This window comes from Meleagris gallopavo, chromosome Z, assembly GCF_905368555.1.
Source record: "Meleagris gallopavo chromosome Z, MGAL_WU_HG_1.1, whole genome shotgun sequence".
Lineage (NCBI taxonomy): Eukaryota > Metazoa > Chordata > Aves > Galliformes > Phasianidae > Meleagris > Meleagris gallopavo.
The window spans coordinates 42,368,405-42,384,486 of record NC_139435.1 but is presented as its reverse complement, the minus strand read 5'-3'; the positions used below and the strand labels follow the sequence as shown (position 1 = coordinate 42,384,486).

General features: G+C 38.7%; 1 pseudogene; it reads right to left on the bottom strand.

Annotated features, from left to right (window-relative positions):
* Nucleotides 1-231: 231 nt before the first annotated feature.
* LOC146542226 (1-phosphatidylinositol 4,5-bisphosphate phosphodiesterase gamma-1-like) lies at nt 232-897 on the bottom strand (annotated as a pseudogene).
* Nucleotides 898-16,082: the final 15,185 nt, after the last annotated feature.

Genomic DNA, 16,082 nt, shown 5'->3' with positions numbered 1-16,082 from the left:
GGGATCCCGAACCCTAGGAAACAGTGAGGAGACTCTGGAAGGAGCTCCAGACTTTCCTAGGGATGACGAGGTGGTGCCGCCCTACAGCTATGGAATACTAGTAAAGCCCCTCTATGCCCCTTTGAAATCCTGTCCAAAGGTCCTCATAGAGGTTGAGAAAGACAAATAAGAGGAAGGTTTAATTGTGGCAATTAGACATGGACTCTGTTGTTAGTGCAGAACAAAAAACTTTTATTGCGGGCGATGAACAATGTGCACTTGGTTAAGTGCTGTATTAAATGTGACTCTCTTGCCATGTGTGGCAGTGCTGGATCTTCCCTCCTGCTCTGAAGTAAATGGTGCTGGAGCTGAGCTTGTTCCTGTGCTATCCCGCAGCACCCAGTCTGTGCCGGTGTGAGTGTTGGACCGAGGCACCAGCTCAGTCAGCCTTATCCCAAGTCCATTGTATCTCAGCAGCGTCTCCCAATAGTAGGCAATGAGGTCGTACAGGCTGTCAAATATTTGGGTGTCAGTCAAAAAGAACTCATGGCTGTTCTCATCCTGTCGCCAGTGTATGCAGCAATGCCGCACCTCCTCATGGTGCCAGAAGGACAGAACAAGGTCTTCAACGTAAGTCTCACTCTCCCTGACAAGGAAGGAGCCATCGGGGCTCCCATCTTGGCACAGCGCTCCATCAGCAGCCACTCAGCGATGTGCCGCCCACCACATCCTGCCACCCGCTTGCCTTGGAACCATTCCTGCGAGATGCAGCTCTATGTTGGCACTCACCTGCTGCACAGGTCATCTCCTCTGTCTGCTCCCAGTCGGGGGATTGTAAAGCGGGTTCCATGTATAATTGATGGGTTCTTCTGTCCATTGGCAATTTGCCGTCTTCTCCCTTGTCACACACGAGCCCATGGTTCCTTGCCACTCGTCTCCACCAAGCCACCTCAGTTTTGGCGGGGTTTGCCAATGGTCTTTATAGACACCCATGCCAGGTGTACAAGCTAGATGTCTCGTGATCATGTCAAGAGGGTCTGTCTGGCATGAATAGTCACAATCTTTAACTTGTTTATACCTCCAAAGGTCTTTTGCTAGTCCGAGCCCGATAGTATACAGGTTAAAGGAATTGAAGTAAGGGACCTGGACAAATTAAATGAGGGTGGTCTGGAAAGTATACAGAAACAGGGATTGTAATGAAAGAAAGAAATTGAGAAGTACAGTAGGTCTTGAAGGACCCAGGATGAGTTTTGCACCAGTTGACTGAATGCAGATCAAAGAAAGTGGAAGGTATTTCAAAACTTCCCTTTTCCCGAATGGAGTAATCTAGCAAAAGAATTTGCTAGGTTCAAGAAAAAGGGGGGATTGAATTAGGGGATGAAGGGTAAACATGGGCCGACTATAACAAGACAAAAGTATGTAGCAAGCAGGATGAGAACCATTGTATAGGAATGTGAGTAAAGAGAAGACAAGATAAGGCTTAACTATTGTATAGGAATGCAGGTAAGCAGGATGTGAGGCCAGATAAGAAAAGAACATCTTGAAACTCTATTGTAAACTTGAAGAGAACATCACACAAGGAACAGGTCGGGATCGGATTACTTAGGTTGAAGACAGTGAGCCTTCATCTCATGACCACCAGAAGGAGGCCCCCACTGCACACAGTGCACGTGCAAGAGGGAGGGACCATATGCTGATGGGTTCTCGGAAATGTAATGAATATGTATACGAATTCCGGGAAAAACACTGATTATGTATTAGTTCGGCCTATATCTGTACCAAGTTTTGTCCTACAGTGTGCAAGTTCGGAGGAGCTATCCCCCTTGCACCCAGCTTGGCACCAAATGCTGAATAAAAACATATTTGCTTTATAACCTAACTCTGGGTTATAGAATTTGATTCCGCAAATCAAGGTGACTCATTCTACTCAAAGCTGCTTTTACACTCCACTACCAGAAGTTACACTCAAGGACAGTTTGGTCCTAACTAAAAGCCTCCATGTGAGATAAGATTGTGCCACAGAGGTTAATTCTTTCATATAACTTTTTTTTTTCCAGCTCAGGAACAAAGGACAAAAAACTCAACCTTCAGTCTAATCACATCTTTCAACATAGAGTACACTCTTGGGTCTTTTCTGTAATATTTTTTAAGATACACAGCCTGCAGTACAGATTATCCCCACTCATTCTTGATTTGATTTTTTTAATGAGCAAAAGTTTTAGTATTCAATTTACCAACATGTCAACGGTTTACGGGCTGGTTCGGCCGGTTCCGTGACTAGAAGGGCGGAGGGATCCGCGGATCTGCACCCCCGGAAAAGGAAAATAGGGGACCCCAAAATAATTGAAAACAGCGGCAACAATCTGAGGTGAAACAAACTAGTTTACTAAATATGGTATCAGCAGAATTTTATAAGGAGAGAGAGAGAGAGAGTGTGTGAAATTGATGGTGGATTGGCCTCACCACAACACTGAGATGAGAAGTGCAGTCCAGTTGAGCCGATGAAGAAGCACAGGCAGAGAAGCGCAGGCAGAGAAGTGCAGGCAAAGAAGAGAACATCAGGTGACCTTGCCGGGAGTTATATCTCCTCACTGACCGCAAAGCCCCCTGGGGAAATGTAGCTCTTCTTCTCCTCCGGACAGGCACCTGGAACTTGAGCATCAGCAGTCAAATCCCCAGTGCATTACATGATATTATGATGTGGAATACTGATAACCAAAAATCATGAAACCATGACACAACAGTAGTGCAAGAGTGCAGCTCATTTCAAGAATGTAACTAGTGTTTTTTTCAACAGGATTGCCTGAGGTGAGTTCAAAACCAATAATTACTTTGCCCAACATGTTTCATATTACTATGAACAGAAAATAGTTACCTGTAAACATCAATTAAAGCCCTGTATAACACTTAAATTTCAAGCAGCTAAGACAAAAATAAATGTGCACATCAACTCCATGGCATATCTTTGACATAAGCAAACTGAAGATCCTTCATCAACATTTTCCCATATAAAAATAAGAAGGGAAGTTTTTGCCAAATCACACATACAGTGCCATTCTAGAAACTTGCCTAACACTACAATGTTTCCACAAATTCTTTGGGTTTTTTATATTTCTGCAAGCTGTGAATTTATTTATATAGCAAGATGAAAACAGCCAACTGAGGAATACTTTTAAAATGTGAAAGAAAAATTGGTACGAAATGTTAACTAGTCATAATAGATGACCAAGTAGAAATGACCACCAGAAGGTACAAAGTAATGTTGTGTTCAGGCTACTTTCTCACTAAGTCTTTTTTGTCTGCTTTCTTGTTCTGAGAGTCACCTGTTCATAATCATTCCTTGATTTTGATCAACAGTTGATAACCCTGTTGCAGAATTAAACATGAAAGTAGTCCTTAGAACAAAATTAATTTTTCTTTTCAATAGTCCTTGTTATCTTGCCATTTTCAAACACTCCTAGAAGCTAAATGTGAAGAGAGAACATCCAATGTTGCAAGAGGGCATCAAGCATCCCTTACGGGTATGGGGAAAGTGGTACTATGGGGAAAGAAGTACGGACTCTTTCACTGGTGCAGAACAAAGGACCTTTGTGGTAGGTGCTTTGAGCCTTTTACACCCGCGTAACACAACAGTTTTCACACACAACCAAGACTGGTTACATGTAAAGGCTAGGCGCCTTGTGGGTGTTTATGTCTGGCTCAAGTTATTCTTGAGCTTTACCACTCATTAGCAATACAAGGATCTTCTTTATCCCACAGTCAACAATGAAAGAAACTGCTGCAGAAGTTACTAGACTGATTAGCATGCTGTATACATACTTCAGCCATTCCACAATAACATTTTTGCATGCACATCCCTTTGTTCAAGAGCACAACTAACATACATATCATTCAAGAAAAAGTAATTTCTCATAAAGACTGCAATACTGGCAACCACTCAGAGAAAGTTCAATATATCCAAAACAAAATTGGCAATGTATGTATGACCAGAAAATCACGACTGTGGTCTTATATCTCTGTTCTTCTAAAAGGGAAGAGTCCTGCACATTAAAGCATATATGTTGGATTGGCTTTCTACAATTTCAAGTAGTAGAATGCACTGCAATTGGCCTTTATGAAGGTGAGAAACACGTTAACCACCATGGCCAGACCTGTTTCCAAGCACTAAGTGTAGCCATGGGATGAAAGCTACTATTTTGGCTACTGCTGTGTCTTGGAAATAAAGGAAAAGAATCCCTCATGTATGTTTATCATGTCTAATTTTTTTCCGTCTGTAATGGAGAGCTGATGTAACAAAGAATCTCTCAAATATAGTCCTCGTTGTATTAACTATTGATGTGCGGAATCAAACTCTGTAGCCCAAGATTACAAAGCAGGTATGGTTTATTCAGTGCTGCGCAGACACTGGGTGCAAGGGGCATAAATCCACCTAACTTGCACACCATAGGGCAAAAGCTTGGTACAGATGTAGGCCGAATTAATACATAATCAATGATTTTCCCGGAATTCGTATACATATTCATTACATTTCCGAGAACCCATCAGCATGTGGTCCCTCCCTCTTGCACGCACGCCATGGGCAGTGGGGGTCTCCTTCTGGTGGTCATGGGATGAAGGCTCATTGTCTTCAACAGAAGTAATCCCATCCTGACTGTTCCTTGTGTGATGTTCTCTTCAAGTTTACAATAGCTTTTCTTATCTGGCCTCACATCCTGCTTACCTGCATTCCTATACAATGGTTAACACTTATCCTCTTTTTACTCACATTCTTATACAATGGTTAGCTCTTATCCTCTCCTTACTCACATTGCTATACAATGGTTAACACTTATCCTCTTTTTACTCACATTCTTATACAATGGTTAACACTTATCCTCTCCTTACTCACATTCCTATATAATGGTTAACCCTTATCTTGTCCTCTCCTAACTCACTATCAGCTATTCCAATGGAAAATCTGAAGGCATAGAGAGCTAATCTTTCATGAATGGAGGAAAAAAGAAAATCATATACACATATTTCAGATAGGAAGTAACACAAGCATGAGTTCTTACGTGATTTAGTAGTATCATAGGTTTTAGACAACAAGTAGATGACAAAGCCATCAACTAACGTTGTGTGCACATAATGAGAAATATATTAAAATCTTCCACTGTCAGCCACTGGGGGTTATTATTTATTTTGTGGGTAGGAAAGGAAGATAGACTTATGAATTTTTAAATTACAAAATAACACAATTGGTTCACAGAATCACAGAAACACCAAGGTTGGAAAAGACCAAGGTCATCCAGTCCAACCACCCACCTATCACTGATAGTACTCACTAAACCATATCCTTCAACACAAAATCCAAACGTTCCTTGAACACCTCCAGGGTTGGTGACTCCATCACCTGCCTGGGCTGCCCATTCCAGTGCCTGTTTTTGTGCAATTACTAGATGTTCTACCTGCTTGATTTGAAGCTTACCTCAAAAGATGTTCCACACATACACCCCACTACCCCTACCACTTTCTCCCACCACAGTTACAAAGATTTAATCCTGAAATAATTTGATGGCCTCATGGAGGCTGTGCCTTTCCTATATCTCATAGAGCTCTGATGCAACAATATAGTAAGGTACTCTGGGGAAAAGACTTACAATTGAATATCAAAAAACATTCAACAAACATTGCTGCATTTAATAGTCCAGTTGCACATACTCAGTGCAAGAATTTCCCTACCTAATAGCTTTAGTAAAAAAGTAGTAGCTTGTTCAATATCAGCTCAATGAATTCAATCTTTAGGCTATTTCTTTATCTTCCTACTCATTCTTGTATAAATCTACATTTAACAACTAGCTTCAAATTTATCATTTATTTATCTGTCCTGAGAACAAACAATATTGCTCCAAAATTGGTTCCTTGAAAATTTTAACTATATTATTTCTTTATTTTTCTTCCTAAAACCTAACTTTCTTCTCTTCATAAAATCCAGCAGAAATCCTAGAAATTTACTTTTACTTTACAAAGTGTACTCAGAATGACTTAAGTAGACATCACTAAGAATTCTCTTAGTGGTCAAGATCTCAGAAAAATTACTATCACAACACTAATGGGTACCCTTACTGACATCTTGAGCAAAGAGATCATGGTTTAGTCAAGCATAGTTAGTGATCTTTGTCCCTTAAGAAAATAAATTTCTTTGCTTCAGAGCTACTATATATTAATGGAATTCCATGGTCAGGACTGTACTGTCACTTCTTATATTACCTCTGTATTTCTTACATGTTTTTGTCCTTCCTGTACTTTTCAAGTAGCATCTTTGTATCCCATAGAAAATAAAGGCATATGCTAAACTACTAAAAGGTACTTTAAGGGAAGGAGGGCAGGAAGTCTTTGAGGGCAAAACATTTGTCAATATTAAATACTGTGCTTACACTAAAAAGTAACCAAACACTTTACTGCAGATCAGGAGAAGCCAAAAACCAGATTAATGTGTTGAAATAAGTCAGGGACAGGTAAGTATTGGTAGATCTTGGTAGAGATTGGTAGGCATCTGGTAGACATTGGAAGAAGTCTCTCTCCACAGACTGAATTTTAATTCAAAGACCTGCAAACCCCCAGATATCCTATAAGACCTTGAAACTGTAATTTGAATAGGACCAGCTCAGCCACAAGGATGTAAATCACACTGCATATTTCTTCAGTCTTTCATGCACTGGGATCTCACTCACAAGAGACTGCAAAATTCTGTCAAAAATCTGCTTTACAATCCAGGGCATTTATTTTGTTGGAAATGTCCAAATAATTTTTGTCAGGACGTTATCTCTGATAAAAGCAGATTTTATTCGCGATTGCAATGGCGGGTGTCCTGCAAGCAGGAGCTCACCTAAGGACACAATGACAGCTTTTCATACCTTTCATACCCCCCAGTAAAGTAGAAAGACTCCCAGAAAGAACTATGACAGTGGAGACCATGAAAATAAAAAATATTATCCAATTCTAATGTAGAAACAACATTTGATTCCCACAATTTGAATTATTTTCTCCAACTACTTCTCATTCCAGGTAAAAGTAACTGTCGTAAGAAACAGTGATGCTTCATTCTACATTAAATTCAGCCCACTAAAACAGATCGGTTTAAGAGAGCTGGGGACAAAAAAAAAATCTAAATTTGACTTTATCATAGCAAGAACATATGCTATTCAGAAATCTCAAATTTATTAACACAGATTCTACCAAATTTATCTCACCTCTGTTTAACAATAGCTGCACTTTCACCTCCTGAGCCTCTGCTCACATTAACCATTTAAGGAGGAGATAATGCATATTACCCTGAAGTCACTACACTGTTCCCATGACTTGTGGGTGTGTCTCACATGGCAAAGCTAACCTGAATTTCTGTGCACAATTTTAATACAATTAGTATTTAATTTAAAAAGCATTTACTTAATGTAGTTAGAAATACTCTAGTAATAATATTCTATTTCTTATTATTTAAAAATACTTAATGATTGCATCATAATTGCATTAGATATGCAATGAGTTCTACAATAAATTTTAAATAATTGTTCTTTCATTTGTCTTTCCTTTTCAACAACCTCTTACATTATGCTTGTTAAAGCATATTTTTTTTAGAATATTTGCCAAAAAGTAAAAGGAATTTTCTTGATTAGACTGATTTTAGATACATTAAGCTTCCATAGTTCTACACAGAACTACAGTGTTGCCTCTCTAAATGACGTGTGTATTTATTTACCCTTCTTAGGCTTTACAGAAAGCTTCAGTGATTTTAGTATCTTTTTGTTTTGGTTTGGTGGAGTTTTTTTTGTGTGTGTGTGTGTTTTGTTCGTGTTTTTTGTTTTTTTGTTTTTTTTTTAAATAACAGTAGCTCAATCTAGTGTCACACTATCAAGACAGAATTGCTATAAGTATAAAGTGTAGCATGTAGGAACATAAATGTTTCCATTCAGATCAAATATATATTACAAGTCACAGAATAAAAAGATAAACCACTAGGCAGTATGGTTTGAAAACTCTGTGTAACTTTTGTTTAGTACAATTAGCAAATATGTTAAAAATGAATATGTGAGTTTTTAACTCTACAAATATTTACTGCAATCATCTTTGATGTACCAATCAGCATCTTAAAATACTCTGCTTAATCAACAGAATGTCTTATCTTCCTGACACATCTTGCTGTAACTGGCTATTGGTGCTGATTTAGCTGGGACCTCAGAGTTGACAGCTTTTTTTTTTCAGTACACAAGGGAGAGATTATTCTTAAACTAATTAGACTGACCCTATGATGACCAAAGTCTTTTCTGGCTCAACTTCACCTCACAACAATCTCTTTGTCAGAAGATGTCAGAAGATCTGTAAATTATTTTTTGATGCCAGTAACTGAAGGGCCACTAGATGGAGATTAACCTTTCAGCAATTTTTTTAATTTATTTATATGCATCTTTAATGTTAATTAGATGTAATTTCTTTTTTTTCTCATCTGATAAAAGTATCCATTTCTTCCAAAAAACTATGAAATAATGATGGGACAGACAATATTTTTTGAATGTTTTCTATTACACCATGGTCTAAAGCAGGTATGTCCAGTCAACAGATGACATATAGCCCTGGACAGCTAGTAATAATCCCACAAGATTATAAACTTTTAACATTATTGTATGATTTTTAGCAATATTTTTCATGTGTCAATTGCATGTAACTCAAGCAAAGGTAGTATAGGCAACAACGAAATACTGTAGAGGAAAGGATGCAGCATAGTGCTAATTCCACCTGTCATGCCTACCATACACACTCAGTCAAATCAAAACTCATATGTATTACATGCATGTACTCCTTGGTAAATAAAACACAGTTATTATCCATATTAATATTTCAACGTACCCACACACGAGTGTAACTGTGGAGACAAGTGGTTATTGTTAAGAAGTAGATATGTAAGTTTTCTTATTTATATATTTATTATGAATGTTAGAACTACATTTATTCACTTTTTAACAGAAGTTGTAGATTTCCTGAATTGTGTATACATCAGCCATATTTTTTCATGTGAAAGTAACATAATAATTTAGATGTTTGATAATAAAATTGAAAACACTGATAAAAGAAAAAAGAAACAGTATATATTTCAAAATGTTAGAATTACTATGTGTCAACAATTCACAGCTAGTTCAGCCCAGGTCGGTGACTAGCAGGGCAGGTGAGTCCATGGACCCAAGCCCCAGGAAAGGGAAAAGGGGAAAAGGTAGGGAGATAGGACTAAAAATGAAGCAGCAGCAACAATCTGAGGAGAAAAAAAAACTAATTTACTAAATAAGATATCGGAATGCAAGACAACACACAATAACACAATATAATTAGAACTGAAGATAATAAAGCAAATTAAATGAGAGGGAGTGTCTGAAAACTGAAGGACTTACTCTAATACTGAGGTGATATGCCTGGGAGCAGAGGCGAGCCTGAAGATCAAAATGGAAGATCAAGTGATCTATGCACAGTTTTCATCTTTTCCCTCTGAATGGAAATGGTAACAGAACAGCGATCAGTCCGTTGGGAGATGTAGTTCTTCATCTCTTCTGGGACAGGTACCTGGAACTGGAGCATTAGCTCTTTAACTCCCCGTGCACTACATGATGTTATGATGTAGAATACTGATAAACAAAAATCATAAAACCATGACAATATGAATTTCAAAATTAGAAATAGCATATATTTCATCATTAGAAATAATTTCAAAATATTCTCTTGTAAGTCTAGCTTTATAGCCATGAAAGAAGTAGCAAATATAAAATTGTCAAAAAATAATTAATCATTAAGACTTCTGGATGCAAATGAAGTAATGCCCATTAATAACAAACAAAAGATACAGTTAGAAATTTCTAAACATATTGTTTGAGAGGGTAAAAGTAACTGCAACATCTGCAATGTCTAGGTACAGAAAAAATAAATAAAAAAAAAGAGTTGCAATCTGATATTCAGCTTCTTCTTACTAGATCTTTATTGGACCTACCTAACCAGAGAGAAATCTCTCACTTTACAATCATGCCTTATACTGTCCTATTGATTACAGTAACATTTGTTAAAATAAATGTTTTAAAAGTATAGCTTCGTTTTCAATCTGAGTTCAGTTACTCTAAGTTCTCTGTACCAAAAAATTTATGCTTGATTGCTTTGGGGATATCAACATCATAATGTATTAATCGATCAAGACAGAAATCCTAAGGGTGCAAGAACAGGCTGTCTCTGAGTACCGTAAGGCGAGCCATAGGGGAAGACGACCAGTGTGGATGAGATGGGAACTATTGTTGAGACTCAGGGAGAAAAAGAGAGTCTATGTCCTCTGGAAGAAGCAGCAGGTTACTTGGGGGGGATTACAAGGGAGTAGCTAAGGTATGCAGGGAGAAAGTTAGGAAGGCAAAAGCCCAACTTGAAATCAGATTGGCCACTGCAGTAAAAGACAATAAAAAATCCTTTTATAAATATATCAATGGCAAAAGAAGAACCAAGGATATTTCTCATCCTTACCTGATGTAGCAGGGAATGTGGCCACTGAGGACAAGGAGAAGGCTGAGGTCCTCAATGCCTTCTTTACAATTGCCTTTAATAGCCAGACCAGTTATTCACTGGGCATTTTATGCCCTGATCTGGAAGTGTGGGACCCTACTCAGAATATACTCCCGGCAATATAAGTGGAGACAGTCAGAGAGCTTCTCCTCCATCTGGACTGTCACAAGTCCATGGGACCGGATGGACTACACCTTCAGGTGCTGAGGGAGCTGGCGGGGCAATTGCCAAGCCGCTCTCGGATATCTATGAGCGCTCCTGGTTAACTGGAGAGGTCCCGGAGGATTGGAGGCTTGCTCATGTGACTCCCATCTTCAAGAAGGGCTGTAAGGAGGATCTGGGGAACTACAGGCCTGTTAGCCTGACCTCAACACCAGGGAAAGTAATGGAGCAAATCATCTCGGGTGAGATCGTGGCATCATGCGTGGCATCCAGGGGATCAGGCTCAGCCAGCACAGGTTCATGAAAGGCAGGTTGTGCTTGACCAACCTCATCTCCTTCTATGACTCGGTGACCAGTCTGGTGGATGAGGGAAGGGCTGTTGATGTAGCCTACCTGGACTTCAGCAAAGCCTTTGACATGGTCTCTCACAGGCTTCTGCTGGGGAAACTGGCTGCCTGTGGTCTGGACGGGTATACACTTCTTTGGATAAGGAACTGGCTACAGGGCCATGCCCAATGGGTAGTGGTTAATGGAGTCAAGTCCAGTTGGCGACCTGTTATAGTGGTGTCCCCCAGGGGTCAGTACTGGGGCCTATCTTGTTTAATATATTTATTGATGACTTAGATGAGGGGATTGAGTGCACCCTCAGTATGTTTGCAGATGACACCAAGATGGGAGGTGGTGTGCATCACAAGTCTTATGAGGAGTGGCTGAGGGAGCTGGGATTATTTAGTCTGGAGAAAAGGAGGCTCAGGGGAGACCTCATTGCACTCTACAACTTCCTGAAGGGAGGTTGGGGTGAAGAGGGGTTTGGCCTCTTCTCCCAGGCAACAGACAGGACCCGGGGAAATGGCCGCAAGCTGTATTAGAGGAGGTTTAGGTTAGACATGAGGAAAAACTTTTTCTCTCAGAGAGTGGTCAGGCATTGGAATGGCCTGCCTAGAGAGGTCATGGAGTCACCATCTCTGGAAGTGTTCAAGAGGCGTCTGGATGAGGAGCTGCTAGATATGGTTTAGGAGCTTGTGGTAGCAGTGGTAATGAGAAGACGGTTGGACTAAATGATCTTCTAGATCTTTTTCAACCTTGTGATTCTATGATCACTGGGAATTTCAATGTGATGCAAGCACTACTGGCAATGAAAATTCTTGATTTACCATCTGTAACTATTACAAACTTGTTTTCAAATTCTCATATTTTTTTTTCTTTTATTCTTTTTTTCTAACTAGGTAACTGAATAACCAAGAGGTACTGTGATACAACCAGAGAGATTGCAGTCTGCAACTAGAAATAGTCTTCAAGCCTGCAGCTGAATTTAAGAAATATTGTTTTGTATTTAAACACAATTTCACCTTCATCTGCTTTGATGGACGAAGTGTTTAAACACTTTTCTTAAAATAAGAACAAAGAACAACCACTTAGCCACCATTACAGTACTATGTTTTGACTGGGTTAACCAGTCTGCTCAAACTATAAATGATATACGTGGAGCTCATCCATTAGGAGAAGCTACAGTAACAGTAGCTGAACCCTTACAAACTGAGTAGATGACCTCTCTTTAAATCTTTAAAAGCAACAAATGTTCTCCATCTCAAAGAAAGTGTATCATAATTCCACATCTACTCCCAATTGGTGCTGGAGCAATTTAATTCTATTTCGCACTGATAAAAGTAGGAAATTCTATTTCGCACATATAAAAGTAGGAAAAAGTTTGTTTTATAAAACAGGTATATTGGGTTTAAAAAGGAAAAACACTGCTACTAAGAGAAATAAAACTGTAGTTTGTTCATGGCTTTCAGGTTTATTTCCTAAAGTAAGTTTTCTTCAGACAAGAGTAGAAATCTTCCTCCAAACTGAGATATGCCTTCATGTTAGCTTTCTTTTTTCACCTTTCATTGTATTCCCATATTCACCATTAAAAAATTTGTTACTCTGCTTGTTTTCTTAATTTCATTAAGTATAAATTTAATTAGCTATCTCCTTCCTTGTCTGAACAAGTCATTTCTACCTTTTTTTTTTTTTTTCAGTTGCATAAGCTTGTAGTTTCTAAGGCAAGCTGCCTAGATGGAATGACTCTTTCATGTTTTCACATGCATAACATCACATTTGTTTACATACAAAAGCAGAATTCTTCTCAATTCATGATTTTCAGTTGCCTTCTCATGGCTTCCAGCTTGGTCTTTTGTCTGCATATAGCCTCTCATTAGTTGTGATAAGATTCTCTGCAGTCTCAGAAAATAAATAACAGTCTCTCATTATCACTGTAGTTTAAGACTTTATTTAATACCCTTTCTCTCCTTTTCTAGTACTGTATAAATATTTCTTATTGCAGTGTCGTAGCTGAAACATATCAGCCACTGAATAGTAAATTTTTTTCCATTTATCTGAAATTTATACTGCATTATTAAAGGAATTATTTCTTCTCATAACGTTCTTGCTATTTAAGTGGATTCCTGTGAGATTTAACTTCATGTATTGCAAAATGTCAATGAGTTCATGATAATTTTTTAGCTACAATTCAAAGAAAACATCTCCAATTTAGTCTCTCCCTATCCCTATCAATTTAGTTATCATTTGTCAGTTGACTGTTTTAATCTACCTGAAAGTTTTGATGGAAAACAGCTTTCCCTACTGTCTACACCAGCAATTCAATAGTGTCAGCAAGATGCTTAAGAGAAACTGAAAGATTACTACAAGTCTCTGTAGAGAAGTAACATAAATAATGTTTTTCCCAACTTACATAGAATTCAGACAACATCTTTCACATACGATATGATACCAGCTGTATCATAAAGCAATGGAGGTGCTAAATTTTTACTAGACTAATATCCAAACACAACATACAAAGGAAGAACACTCCTTTAAACATTCTTTTGGGGTTTTTGTAATTATTGATATAAATTAGCAAACAAACAAGAAAAGGTCAACAGATTTTTCAGATTTCAGAAAGGTCTCCCCTTCATATTTTTTCAAGGACTGGGAAATTCTCATTTGTGAGGGGCAATATTCTATTATCATGGATCAAACATTCATTACAAGACAAAAGAAAAGGCTTAAAATACCAGTATTTACAATGGTACCTTCATGTCTCATATGAGATTCTGTGCAGCTCAAGGGTCTGGAAACAGAAACATGACATAGCCTTAAAACTTTATGTAACAAAATGCAATTTAGACTCATTACAAATAAAATACATGATGAAATTCAGAGACAGCCTTACTGAAAATAGATGACCAGGCAAAACAATGGCAAAAGAATTGACATATCTAGATTTTGCACACTAGAGTGGGAATAAAAGCTGTTCATATACCTTATCAGATCATCTTGTCACCTCTCCATGCAGCATAATGATTTTTTTCCCGTGTTCCAGCTACAAAATAAAAAATAATAATAATAAAAATAATTTTTTAAAAAACAAAAAATGTGATGTTAATTTACACAGAATGGCACAGTGATTGAGTACATTATTTTCTTATATTTAAATCAATGGTTCATGAATTGATTTAAAATAAGTGCTTTTAAAACTTGACCTGTAAATAGCTGTTGAATATTACTGACATTGCAGGTCACAAATTACAAGAATCTGAAAACTAGCGAAATGTACAAGGGATTAGATATTCATTTGAACACCACGAGTAACCACTCTTATTAATGTAAACCTTCTTCTAAGCAGTGATTGGCAGCAACAGGGATTAGAGGTAGCTTTAAGTTAGCTTTAAGAGATTTATTAAATTATGCAAGCAACAGGGGGTAAAGCCACTGTACAATTAATGAATATATCGATGTTATGGTATAGCAATGTACAATTAACAAGTATACAGATGTTAAGGTACAACAGAGAGTTTGGCTATGATATTATTACACCAAAGCAAGAAACAGAAATGATAGGTACACTCACCTGTAACCTAGGCTCACGAGGGAAACTCCAGTGGAGTGGATCTCCAGAAGAGATCCTTTCCCACTGGTGGTCAGCTCTTAAGTGTGTCTAGGAGAGGTGGAACCAGGCTCCACCCCTTCCTGCAGCACAGGTGAATTGCCTTCACCTGTGCTCCCATGGCTGACTCACTCTCGCCTCAGGTGATCAGAGGTTCAGGCCGTGATTTAGCAGTCCCCATACAGCCACCATAACTGAAAACATAATGTTTCCCTGACAGTGTAATGTAAGGCAACACTTCAGCATTCAAAGCTTAGGGTAAATAAGTTTCAACACACCAGGAGGGGAAAAAAAAATAAAGAAAAAAGATATGAAAAACATTTTATTTTTATAAAGAAGAGAATGAACATGTTATACTGATTTGAATATACCAAACTGTTTACAGAAGGTGATATTCCCACCCTAGAATATATCTTCCTTATCCTCCAAACATGCTTAAACCTGGGGAGACAAGCCTGGGGAGACAAACCTGCTGCTAGCTGCACCTTTCTGGCCATTCTATATTCCCAGCTTCAACAACTGATCTATGCTGGGCTCTATCTCAAAGAAAACCTGTTAGCACTGTAAGTCAGGAGTGCAGCAACACTCAGCATTCACAGGCATCCTAGTTATTCTAAAAAATGGAGTCCTGGATTATGACTCTCTATAGTTTAAAAACAGCAGACACATGCATACACAAGAATATGCCCTGAAAATATCTCCTCTTGAAAACTCCTAGCTTTACATATTTTCTTCATCTTAAGACTTCTGAGGTAAGGAAATATAAGTATTTACAATATAACAGGAAAACCTTCCCTTTTCCAAGGTCTGCAATCTTCATTAGGCTCACCCAGGCCCATCTAAGTCTGACGAGGTCCCTGAATTGCATCCCTTCCTTTCATTGTGTCAACCGCATCATTCAGCTTGGTGTCATCAGCAAACTTATGAGAGTGCACTCGATTCCATTGTCGACGTCATTGATAAAGATGTTAAAGAGCACAGGCCCCAAGACAGACTGTAGGCGTTTGGGAAACTTCAGAAGGTTACGGGACAGAACCTCCCCTGACACGTCAGTAGTAGATAACAGTAGGTGACACCCAAGAGAGGCATTAACGAAGTAGAGACACTATAAGTAGAAGTGTAGCACGCAGTAAAATCACCATTTTCCAGCATGCCACATTGAGTCTGGTTGTGCTGTTATTGGCCCTTGAGCCAGGATAGGCCAGGTTCACTGAGAAGAGCCACACTCATCGGTATCCAATGCAAAAACAGACCCCTGGGGGATGCCGCTCCTTACCAGCCTCCACCTGTACGTAGAACCATTAATCACCACCCTCTGTCTGCAGCCTTCCAACAAATTCCTTATCCACCAAGTGGTCCCCCCATCAAATCCACATTTGTCCAATTTCAAGATAAGAATATGTTGGGGGACCATGTTAAAGGCTTTGCTCAAGTCCAGGTAAATGAC